The sequence below is a fragment of the Hylobates moloch genome, unplaced genomic scaffold (assembly GCF_009828535.3).
Source record: "Hylobates moloch isolate HMO894 unplaced genomic scaffold, HMol_V3 SCAFFOLD_12, whole genome shotgun sequence".
NCBI classification, from domain to species: domain Eukaryota; kingdom Metazoa; phylum Chordata; class Mammalia; order Primates; family Hylobatidae; genus Hylobates; species Hylobates moloch.
In genome coordinates this window covers 62,357,584-62,369,606 of record NW_026652287.1, presented here as the reverse complement: position 1 = coordinate 62,369,606, position 12,023 = coordinate 62,357,584, and the positions used below count along the sequence as shown (strand labels likewise).

At 40.8% G+C, this 12,023-nt stretch overlaps 1 pseudogene; it reads left to right on the top strand.

Annotated features, from left to right (window-relative positions):
* Nucleotides 1-4,385: 4,385 nt before the first annotated feature.
* LOC116479556 (small ribosomal subunit protein eS4-like) lies at nucleotides 4,386-5,191 on the top strand (annotated as a pseudogene).
* The last annotated feature ends 6,832 nt before the right edge of the window (nucleotides 5,192-12,023 follow it).

Below are 12,023 nucleotides of genomic sequence, written 5' to 3'. Positions count from 1 at the left end.
GAAAATGAATAGACATGGTAGTTAAAGAAAAAACTATATTCAAGAAAAAAGCAACATGAAGGCCACACTTTGCTGATTGATGGTGTACACTGTTGCGTGTTTTTCCTAGCGCTAGTGGCAGTCTATGCCAGCATTTTTTTTCCCACCAAGCCTAGAATCAGAACAGCAATTGCAGTTGCATTCCCACTTCTGTGCCTCTTCTGAAGTTGGTCTCCCTGCTGGAAATGCCGTCTTCTCTCTTTTCCATCTGTCCAAATGTTATCTAGAAAGCCCTCCCATTCAGTTCAGTGCTTTCTCCCTTCCTGAACTCTGCTGGCGTGCTCATTTGTGGGCTGGTATTATCTGTGTGTTCATGTGTTTATGGTTTCTTCCCAAGCTCCCAGAGCACCTGGTGCAGAGCACCATGCTCTACATTTGGTGAGAGCTCAGGAGTGGCCGTGAGCACCCAATACCAGCCCAGCCCCTCCACGGACCTGGAAGGAACCACCCTTTGCATGAGGCAATGGGACGCATCCTTGGCCAAATTAGCAAGAACAGTAGTTATTTTTGTTTAATGGCTCTAATTTCTCAGATAGGAGTCAGGGTCTGTTGTGGAAAGGGGAATGTTAGAAACCATGGGAAGTTTAGGGAGGAAAGAAGACAGCATTAAAGAGAAGCACAAAGTGTTATGGCAGATATGTCATTCAGCCTTAAGAGCAAGAATGGCCAAGAAACATTTTAAGTGCTGGAAATAAAGACACCACTTTAGCTGTGGGACCTGAGTAAGCTGCTTAATGTTGTTTAACTTACCCAATTTCCTCATCTGGACAATGGAGATAGTAATTGTACCTACCTCATAGGGTTGACAGGGGCATTAAATGAATTAAGCACATCGAGGACATAGAGCGCTGTCCAGTACCCAGTAAGTATTTGACATTTAGAGCCTGGCGTGAGCCTCCTGATCCCAAGCCCAGTGATGACTTAGAGCAATGATGAACCAAGCCAAAGACCCCAGACTGTCAATTCAAGGATGAAATTAACACCTTAAATGTGCAGTTACCAAAAGATAACTGTATTAGTCCTTTTTCACGCTGCTGTTAAAGGCATGCCTGAGACTGGATAATTTATAAAGAAAATGTATAAAGTCTATAGGACTTTATGTGTTCTTTGTTGCATGTGTAATGAATGAAAATCTGGTGTCAGACTCTGTACATACCTTCACTTCTTGCAGAAAGTGATTAATCACTATATTAGGGTTCTCTAGAGGGACAGAACTAATAGGATAGATGTGTATATAAACGAGAGTTATTAAGGAGTATTGACTCACATGATCCCAAAATGAGGTCCCACAATAGGCCGTCTGCAAGCTGAGGAGCAAGGAAGCCAGTCCCAGCGCCAAACCTCAAAAGTAGGGAAGCCAGCAGTGCAGCCTTCAATCTGTGGTCGACGGTCCAAGAGACCAGAAGCTGAAGAACTTGGAGTCTGATGTTCGAGGGCAGGAAGCATCCAGCACGGGAGAAAGATGGAGGCCAGAAGACTCAGCCAGTCTAGTCTTTCCATGTTCTTCCACCTGCTTTTTATTCTGGCCATGCTGGCAGCTGATTAGATTGTGCCCACCCAGATGGGGGGTGTGTCTGCCTTTCCCAGTCCACTGAGAAAAATGTTCATCTCCTTTGGCGACACCCTCATAGACACACCCAGGAACAATACTTTGCACCTCTCAATCCAATCAAGTTGACTCTCAATATTGACTGTCACAATCACATTTTAATGAAAGGTAGAACATCTGATTAAAATATTTACTTTCTCTATTATAAGAACTTCACTGGGTCCTATATTGGGCACTGCCTGTGTACTCAACTCTTCTTTTAGACATTGTTGTAGCAGAGACGAATACTGCACAGGTGAAACCTGTCAGCACCTCCTTGCAGCCTCCTGATTCCTGCCTTGGAACCTCTGATGCTGGGACATGGGATTCCCATGTGTCCCCATTTGGCACTCACAAATGTGCAACCTGGAAATGTAGGGGAGGTAATACCCCTAGGGAAACCCTTAACTCATGGAGGCTGATGGGTAAACACCACCCCTTTCTTCCCTGTGGTGGTGGTGACGTGGTTCCAAGACACATTTCATCATGTTCCTTGGGTGGTTCCATAGGATTGAGCCACATGCATCTGAGGTGGTGGCCAACCTGCCTGCACATCTGCCAGCTGTGATCATAGATGAACACCTGCCACAGGCTGTGCATTCATGTGAACCTGGATCAAGATGGATCCCTTCTGAATTTCTCTTATATCCCTAGTGCCAAGAACTCTTTCTTTCTTATCCAGTGGAAATGTCACTTGTGTCACAGGTTGAGTCTTCTCTGTCTCAAGAAGTAGTCTTCTCTAGGGTAAGTCCTCCCAGCTTGGATTATAAATATTTATAGAGGAACTTTGGGATTGTAGATGGGAGGGGCCTTTCTTTTTCAAGAAAACTCAGCCTTCAGGGCGTTGGTCTTGTCGTGGCTTCCCAAAAAGCCAGTTTTGAGATGGAAAGCTGAATAGGGATCCATCTGTTCTTGGCTGTGACTGATTCCTTGCCTGGTACTCCGAATCTCGGCTTTACCTATTTGGTGGAATACGACTACAAGGGAATAAAAATTGTATCTTTCTAATATTAAAAATATTATCCTCATTACACAGGCAATGGAGTTAAGGCATAAAGGAAAGATAAATGTGAGCCTCTCACAAGGATGCTGAAGCCAATCTAGAAATTAAATGCATGAAAAAACACACATTGAGTTTTTTATAAAATTGTCAGAACAGTTTTTAGATACCTATTATAATACCTGGGGATTTTAGATTCACTCCAACTTCTTGTGTTGATAACATAAATGCATAAATTTATGGTACCATAAATTTTGTCATTGGGTGAACATCATAGAGCATACTTACACTAACCTGGGTGGTACAGCCTACTACATACTTAGGCTATATGGTTTAGTCTATTCTCCTAGGCTACAAATCTGTACAGCCTGTTACTGCACTGAATACTGTAAGCAATTGTAACACAATGCTAAGTGTTCATCCTGTTATCTAGTGTTCTTATTAGCTGTTTGCATGATCATATTAAATTAAAAATAAAAATAAGGAATTCTGGGAAGATGGTGGCAGAGCTTTCTACTTTTTACTAATTTGTAAATAAAATAGAGCACTAGTGGCCAACCAAAAACACATGGATGACATTTACAACAAAACTAATTACAAGGTATCCCCAGAAACCTCAAAACACAAATGGCAAAGACAGACCAACAACAGCCACAAGACCTTTAGAGTATCAGTGTCTATATGGAAGAATGCAGAGGGAACTAATGGGGTATTTGACAGACTAGAGAATAGGAGCATCCTCAAAGAGCAAACAGGTGTTAACTGGAAAGTGCAGTGGACCAATTTGGGAACAGTCACTGAAATCGGGAGGGGTTTTGTCCTCTCTTATCATGGACGAGCACAAGCTGCCTGGGGTAAGGTCTCAAGGGGCTGGAGAAGACTCCCATGGATGCTCTGAAATTGTCCGTTTCAGGATAGGGTCCCACACTGAGAAGCAACTGCTGGGAATAGAAATTGAATTGAGCAGAGCGGGACCAATAAAGATGAAGGAAGGAGAAGGTCCAGATGAAAAAGCTGGAGGGGCACAGAGTCAGCACATCTCAAAAAGCAAACCTCCAAATTTTGGAGGAGACAGCATAAGTGAAGTGGGGGTTCTGTAAAATTAGAAAAGCTACCTGGAGGCACTCCTCCTTCTAAAATTTCAGGAAAATTAATTTTACATAAAAATGAGCAAGCAATTGAGGTCAAATCCCATACCAAATTATTATTTTTAAAAAGAGATTAAAGAGCAGAATAACATTTTTTTAGACAGAGAAAACACATAGAAAGACAAGCTCGCAAACCAAATCAACACTGTAATCTTCTCATTCAAAATAAGGTAAAAGACACTGAGAAAATTATATAAGACATGCAAGAACAACATAAGTCAGAATTAGACTAGCAGGAAAGCTTATGGAACTGAGAAAAACCCCTAAAAATAGAAGAAAAAAAATTTCAGAAATAAAGACTAAACTAGGAGGAATATACATGCAAATAGAACAACAGATAATGTCTTTAAAATAGTTGAAAGGAGTAAAATGTGAAAAATAAAGGAGGAAAGAGATGAAATTCTAGAAGAAGTTACAAATGTTTTGCAGATAGGCAAAGAAGATCCAACACCTACGTAATAAGAGTCCCTGAAGAAGAAAACCAAGGCAAGGATAGAAAACAAAGACTGAAAACTATACTTTCAGAAAAGTTTCCTGAAATGAAAAATATTTGGAATTGCATGTTGAAAGAGTGCACCATGCTCTTTCCGTGCCTAATACAGTTGTGGCTTGTGGTCTTAGGAAGCATCTGAAGTGGGTAGCAGCTCCACAGCATTGGATGCTGGATGAATTGACTGGTGTGTTTGCTCCTTGTCCATCCACCAGTCCCTACAAGCTGAGGGAGTGTCTCCCCTAATATTTTCCTAAGGAACAGATTTAAGTATGTCCTGACAGGAGATGAAGTAAAGATTTGCATGCAGCAATTCATTAAGATGGATGGCAAGGTCCAAACTGATATAACCTACCCTGCTGGATTCATGGATGTCATCAGCATTGACAAGATGGAAGAGAATTTCTGTCTCATCTGTGGCATCAACAGTCGCTCTGCCGTACATTGTATTACACTGGAGGAGGCCAAGTACAAGTTGTGCAAAGTAAGAAAAATCTTTGTGGGCACAAAAGGAATCCCTCACCTGGTTCCACGATGCTCACACCATCCACTACCCTGATTCCCTCGTCAAGGTGAATGACACTGTTTAGATTGATTTGGAGACTGGCAAGATCACTGATTTCATCAAGTTTGACACTGGTAACACGTGTATGGTGATTGGAGATGCTAATCTGGGAAGAATTGGTGTGATCACCAACCGAAAGAAGCACCATGGATCTTTTGATGTGGTTCATGTGAAAGATGTCAATCGCAACAGCTTTGCCACTTGGCTTTCCAACATTTTTGTTACTGGCAAGGGCAACAGACCATGGATTTCTCTTCCCCAAGGAAAGGGTATCTGCCTCACCATTGCTGAAGTGAGAGACAAGAGACTGGTGGTGGGTGAAATGGTGGGTGAAACGGTGGGTAAAACAGAGCAATGGTGAAGTGGTCTCTGGGTAACATGCTAGATCTTTGCATGTAATTAAAAATAACATGGAATGATTAATGAAAAAAAAAAGGAAGAGCTCACCATGTACTTGAGAATAGCGATCCAGCATGGATAACTCAAAATGATCAACACTTAGACGTATTCTGGTCAAATAATTGAACTAGAAAGAAAAAAAAATCATTTGCTTATTGCAGCAAGATGAGCAAATGACTTAGAAGAGAAAGTCAATTAAATTATTTTCAGATTTTTTTCACAGCAATATTTTATGCCAGAAAAAGTGGAGAAATATATTTAAGATACTCAGGGAAATAAAATGGGGGGCAAAGATGTCATATCCAGGAAAACTGATTTTTAAGTATAAAGATTACTATTATCAGTCTGCAGGAACTCAGAAAATAGTGCTTCCGTGAACCTTTCTTGAGGAATCTACAAGAAAAAAAAAATCTTCAGACAACCCAAAAGACTAGATAGGAAACAGAATAAGTTACTTATAGACCTTGGACTAAATGAGAGGAAAAAAGAAAGAGTATGGCTTGTAATGGCTGTGTGTTGGCTATATGTTCTGACACTGTAAATTTAGCACAGCTTTAAAAAAATAGGGGGAGACAGGAGCAGTCATATGCAAAAACATTTTTAACTGTTTTCAGTTAAAGCCTTTAAAAAATTAATCATGCCATGTTATTTTTAATTATGTACAAAGATCTAACATGTCACCCAGGGACCATTTCACCCACTGCTCTGTTTGGCCACAGTCTCTTGTCCCTCCCTTTAGCAATAGTGAGGCGGACACCTTTTCCTCGGGGAAGAGAAATCCGTGTTTGCTGCCCTTGCCAATAACAAAAATGTTGGAAGGCTGGGTGGCAAAGCTGTTGCTGTTGGCATCTTTCATGTGAACCACGTCAAAACATCCAGGGTGACTCTTCTGTCGGTGATAACACCAATTCTTCCCAGGTTAGCACCCCCTTAAGGTTGGAGGTGTTTGTATTAATATCATTAAACTGTTGCATCCAAGAAAATTATGAGATATTCTAACTATATTATCTTTTGTGTTTTAGAGAACTGGGGTTCCCAGCATGGCAGAAAAGAAACATAGATGTAATTCAGAAGAGATGTTAAAAAACTTTGATTTAAATGAGAAGTTATCAATATAACTCGAGGTATTTTATTTAAAAAAATTATGTGTATGTATGTATGTGTGTGTGTGTGTGTATATTTCTGATTCTGACTAATGAAAAGACCTAGCAATGCGCATCTCTTGTGCACAGATTTTAGTTTTAAAATACCGTTTCCCACTAAAAGAAATCAGAGCTCTTGGATAAATGGCTGATTCCAGATCTGGGGTAGAAAATGTCCAAAATGGGGCTGGTCAGGGTGGCTCACACCTGTGATCCCAGCACTTTGGGAGGCTGGGGCAGGAGGATCCCTTGAGCCCAGGAGTTTGAGACCAGCCTGGGCAACACAGAGAGACCCCATCTCTACAGAAAAAAAAAAAAAAAAGATCAGCCAGGAGTGATGGCATATGCCTTGTAGTCCCAGCTACTCAGGAGGCTGAGGTGGGAGGATGTCTTGAGCCCAGTGGGTCAAGGCTGCGGTGAGCTATGATAACACCACTGCACTCCAGCCTGGATGACAGAGTGAGACCCTGTCTAAAAAAAAAGCAAAAACAAAAACAAAAAATGAAAGAAAGAAAGAAAGAAAGCAGATGCACAAAACAAAACAGGAACATTTTATTATACTAAATAGTGAGGAAGTTAGCAGAGACTTTAAGATCATGTCAGAAGGACTCAGGAGTTAATTTGAAAAAGATCTCTATTGCCAAATTTGGGACCATGTGAGTTAAAATAAGAGAGATATTTATAATATATCAAAACATCAAAATATGTTTAAATCCACAGATTATTATGATTTTAAAATAAAACTGGATTAGTCTCCTTCGGAGGACAATAGGAATCCAATACATGATCCTTTTTTTGAGGCGGGGTCTCACTCTGTCACCCAGGCTGAAGTGCAGTGGTGCGATCTCAGCTCATTGCAGCCTTCGCCTCATGGGCTCAAGGGATTCTCCCACCTCAGCCGCCCGAGTAACTGGGACTATGTGCCTGCACCACCACACCTGGCTAATTTTGGTATTTTTTTGTAGAGACGGGGTTTCACCATGTTGCTCAGGCTGGTCCTCTACTTCTGGGCTCAAGTGATCTGCCCACCTTGGCCTCCCAAAGTTCTGGGATTACAGGTGTGAGCCTCCATTATCTTAAAATTAGTAAATAAAGGGAAAGATTCAAGCATTCATCCTGTCTTTCCTAGGTGATCTGGGCCAACAGCAACCAGAGGTAGAAGAGGGAGTGTATTTAATTATAAAAATATTCTAACTAATGAATAAAAAAGAAATGGCAGAATTAGAATATCACAGTTTAATAGATTTAGGCATTGTGCATTAACAGCTGCTAACGTCACAAAAAGAAAAATCATCAGATTTTGTTAGTTTCCTAATGAAAGAACTCACCACCACCTATGGTATTTCTAAAGGGACTGAACCTGAGTCTGATCCAGCCTCTGGATCCAGCTGCCAATTTGCAAGAAATACAGAGGAATATGTTGAATTATACCAACAGTGTCAATCAGCAAAGCCAGACTGTGAAAACCTACAAGTCAAAGGCCCCAGGGTTTTCAACAGATAATTTACAGTAAAAAGAAAGGGATGGAGGGATCCTGCAAAATGAGAAGACACCTAAAATACACATCAACATTTTAAAAAATGGCAAGACTATAGTGTCTAGGGTGCATACCTAAGGATAAAATCACCCCCTTCTCCCTCAAAAAAGCAAGGAAGTGATCATTATAAAAAGCCAAGATGGTCATTTCTTTCATTCCTTTAGGGGAGTGGGAGGGGTTGACATTGGGAGAAGGAACATGGAGGGATTTTGGGGTGGGCTGCTTTAACTGTTTCTTTTTCTCTTTCCTTCCTTCCTTCCTTCCTTCCTTCCTTCCTTCCTTCCTTCCTTCCTTCCTTCCTTAAAAACAGAGTTTCACTCCGTTGCCCACGCTGGAGCGCAGTGGTGCAATCTTGGCTCACTGCAGCCTTGACTTCCTGGGCTCAAGTGATTCTCCCACCTCAGCCTCCTGGGTAGCTGGGACTACAGGCACTGGGTAATGTTTGTTTTTTTTTTTGTAGAGATGTGGTTTCACCATATTGCCCAGGCTGGTGTCAAACTCCTGGGCTCAAGAGATCCTCCCTGCTCGGCCTCCCAAAGTGCTGGGATTATAGATGTGAGCCACCATGCCTATCTTATTTGTTTCTTGACTTTGGTAGTGGTGACTTTTAAATAATTTTTTCAAATAAAAAAGGTGAAAAAAGAGAAAACAGTAATGATAAAATGACTAAAATACACCCATAATTTAAATTTATATACTGATTTTGTTCTATTAAGCTCCCATCTTGGGGGTTTTCTGAGGTCTAGCCAGACCCATGGCCCCAAATCAGCCATACTTAGCACCACTTACTCAGTCTTCCATGGGCTCATCTCTTTACCTCCTTCTGCCATCTAAGGACAGCCTGGTGACACAGCCAACATTCCACCTTTATCAGGTTTCCAGGGGAACAGGACTAAAAAGTTAACCCTAGGTCAAATTTGTTCATAAAGAAAGTGAAGGAGTTTTTATCTCTTTGTGTGTTTTTAAAATCCATTACCTATACCTTCTAAGGATGAGAAGAATAGCACTTATTTGCACAACACCTTTTGAGATACTTCATGTAGAGAATAAGGTAAGTAAATAAGGTATCAAGTTTTCCTTCAGCACTGATATTTGGTATTTGAGGTAGAAGTGTATCAACTTCCTTATTTATATGAAGATGATACGAAACAGATGTTTAGTGGTATTCTCTAGGTCACACAAAGGGGTGGATGCTCCTGTAGGCCACCCAGTGAAATTTTCTTTTTTTCTTTTCCTTTTTTTTTTTTGAGATAGGGTCTTGCTCTCTTGCCCAGGCTGGAGTGCAGTGCCGCGATCTCAGCTCACTGCAGCCTTGAACTCCCCAGATTAAGCCATCCTCCCACCTCAGCCTCTTGAGTAGCTGAGACCACAGGCATGAGCCACCATGACTGGCTAAATTTTTTGTATTTTTTATAGAGACTAGGTCTCACCATGTTGCCCAGGCTGGTCTTGAACTCCTGGACTCAAGTCAATCTGCTTGCCTTGGCCTCACAAAGTGCTGGGATTACAGGCATGATAAAATGCCCGGCCCAATGAAATTTCTTGCTAGTGCAATTCCACTGTTTGCTTTGTTTTCAATGCCATCTTTAGAAATGTGCTTTATTTTAAATTTTCCCTTCTGCTGCCTTTCTCCCTTGGCTTTTTGGCAAGGACCAGAGAAGGAGTACATTGTTTCTGAATTATAGTAATTAACAGTATATTCTGAATGGTGTGTTCTCTCATTTAAGTCCCCCCCCCCCAAAACCAGAAGAGATTTTGACAGAACTAGGACATGGGAAGCAAAAAAGTCAATTAAAGCTGCTTTTTTACAAGAGCCACATAAACATTATAAAAGTGCCACATACTTGAGCCATTTTAGCAGTTTTCCATCTGGTTTTGTTGTCTCAAAAAGAAGGAAGTTTTTTCTGACATTGCTGTGAATTGTTCTAAGTGACTTTTAGATCATCACAGGGAGTCGGGTGGTCCTAAACCTCAATGCTTCACTCTGGTGCTGAAGTTCAGAGCGGCATGAACTCATTCATTTGGTTATTTTTGCTCCCTTTTGGCTTGAAAGGGAAAAGAATGTGGACTCTTTCTCAGCAGAGTGGAATAGACTGTGGATTGTCCTTCAAATACATCTTCCATGGGCACTGATCTCTTCTTGGGCAGAAACAGGCTGAACATCCAGACATTTAGGATATTATAAATCGAATCTTTCATCTTCTGCTAATACGGCTTTTGGCAATAAAGCCATTATCATGAAGTGCCATAAAAGGCATCTTTTTTTTTTCATCTGTTGCCTACTCAGCATGGGGTTTATTGCTATAAAAAAGTTTGCTAAATGCTAAACCAGGCAGATCGCCCTGCAGTACGTGGAAAGATGGGTCTCTGATATGCCACCTGCTGTTATACAGGACAAATGACATATTTTTTGGAGGCAAGGCCCAGAAATGGCTACAGAGACTTGCTACTGTTATTTTTGACTGCTAATTGGACACTAGTTAGTTGGCTGTAATGATTATCAGTAGGTGCATCTTCTAGGAACTGCGGGTACATACTGATTACCTCTTTGGAGTCTGTTGCTGTGAAAAAGTTTAGTGCTGGATAAAATAGAAATTCATTTCTTAAGACATTTACACTCAAACTGGAGAAATAATAGTGAACAATAAGTAACAATTTGAGAACCATCAAATAGTCTATGGCCATACCACCCTGAATGTGCCCGATCTTGTCTGAGAACCATCAAATGCTAAAGCCAATCCATTAAAAAAAGGATTGATGGCTAGGCATGGTGGCTCACACCTGTAATCCCAGCACGTTGGGAGGCCAAGGAGGGAGGATCACTTGAGCCCAGGAGTTCAAGACCAGCTTGGCCAAAATGACAAAACCCTGTCTCTAAAAAAAAAAAAAAAAAAAAAAAAAAATTAACTGGGCGTGGTGGCATGCACCTGTAGTCCTAGCTACTCAGGAAGCTGACATGGGAGGATCGCTTGAGCCTGGGAGGCAGAGGGTGCAGTCAGCCGAGATCATGCCACTGCACTCCAGCCTGGGCAACACAGTGAGATCCTGTTTTTTTTTTGTTTTGTTTTGTTTTTTAAAAAAAAGCTTGTCATTACACGGGGGCACTTTGCAAACGTTCTATAGGTAAAGGTTTGTTATTATTATTGGGGTCATGGAGGCAGGATTTTAAAATGAGTTGAGGGTGGGCTGGAATCTTGCTAATGTTGAAAAGAAGGAAGACTTCATAAATGGGATTTGCACAGATGGAAGGATTTGGAGGGCAGCGTGGTGTACATTAGGTAAGTTCTCAGGTCAAGATTTGGATTCTTGTATCTGCAAAGTCATTCTTCATCTGCTTTCCAGTTTCTAAAAATGTGTTGTTATTTTTTTCTCTTCTTGAAGGTTTATGGTGATATTTCTTTATTTTTTTGAGAAAATAACTTTACTATAATTTTAGTGAGATTTAGGAAGATAGTGAAGGTAGATACATAGGTACAAACTATCATTTTAAGAGGATTTTTTTTTTTTTTTGAGAGAGAGTCTTGCTCTATCACCCAGGCTGGAATGCAGTGGTGCGATCTCAGCTCATTGCAACCTCTGTCTCCTGGGCTCAGGCAATCCTCCCACCTCAACCTCCTGAGTAGCTAGGACAACAGGAGTGCAACACCACACCTGGCTAATTTTTGTATTTTTTGTAGAGACAGGGTTTAGCCATGTTGCCCAGGCTGGTCTCGAACTCCTGGTCTCAAGCGATCCTCCCGCCTTGGACTCCCAAAGTGCTAGGATTACAGGTGTGAACTACCATGCCTGGCAAGAGGAGATGTTATTATTTAAGAGAATTAACTTCATTTGTTTCTTCCAGCTTTGTTGAGGTATAATTGATAAATAAAATTGTATATATTTACAGTATACAAAAAATACAGTATACAAATACAGTATACAAAAAAATACAATATACGAATACAGTATACAAAAAAAATACATGGTATTTTGCTATATATAAATAAGTATACGTACACACATTGAGAAACGATTAACACAATTAGCTAATTAACATATTCATTCTTCACTTAGTTATCATGCGATTTTTTGTGTGGTGAAAACATTTAAGATCTATGCTCTTAGTGATTTTCAAG